We start from the raw sequence: 467 nt of genomic DNA, 5'->3' as shown, positions 1-467 counted from the left end.
CTCCCAACCCCACCACAGCCCAGCCAGGACAGAGCAGGGCTGTGACATCGTCCCCGTGTCCCCACGGGGGCCTGGGCAGACACAGGGGACCCAACGCTGGAGACAGCACCGGCACAAGCGAGATCCCCTCTGCTGGTTTGCCTTCATTTATTTATTTCCCCCTCCTTTGGCTTTAGTTGATCTGATCTCTTCAGGGACACCCGGACTTTCCAGCATCACGCCTCTGAGTTTTACAGCCTCTGCACCGTGTTGTGTGCGTGTGCGTGTGTGTGTGTGTGTGCGGTTTTTAATTTAATTCAAGACTCTGTTTCCATTTGTGAATCAAAGCTGGTAGAGTGGGGGGAGGCGAGCAGCTGCCTTCCCAGCCTCCCCGGCCCTACACAAGAGCACAGCATGCTGTCTCGGATGTTTCTTAAATTATTTCATACATATATATTTATGTAATATATCTATACACACACACATAT

This window comes from Cariama cristata, unplaced genomic scaffold, assembly GCF_000690535.1.
Source record: "Cariama cristata isolate BGI_N322 unplaced genomic scaffold, ASM69053v1 scaffold34152, whole genome shotgun sequence".
Taxonomy (NCBI): Eukaryota; Metazoa; Chordata; class Aves; order Cariamiformes; family Cariamidae; genus Cariama; species Cariama cristata.
Note: the sequence above shows the minus strand (reverse complement) of the source record.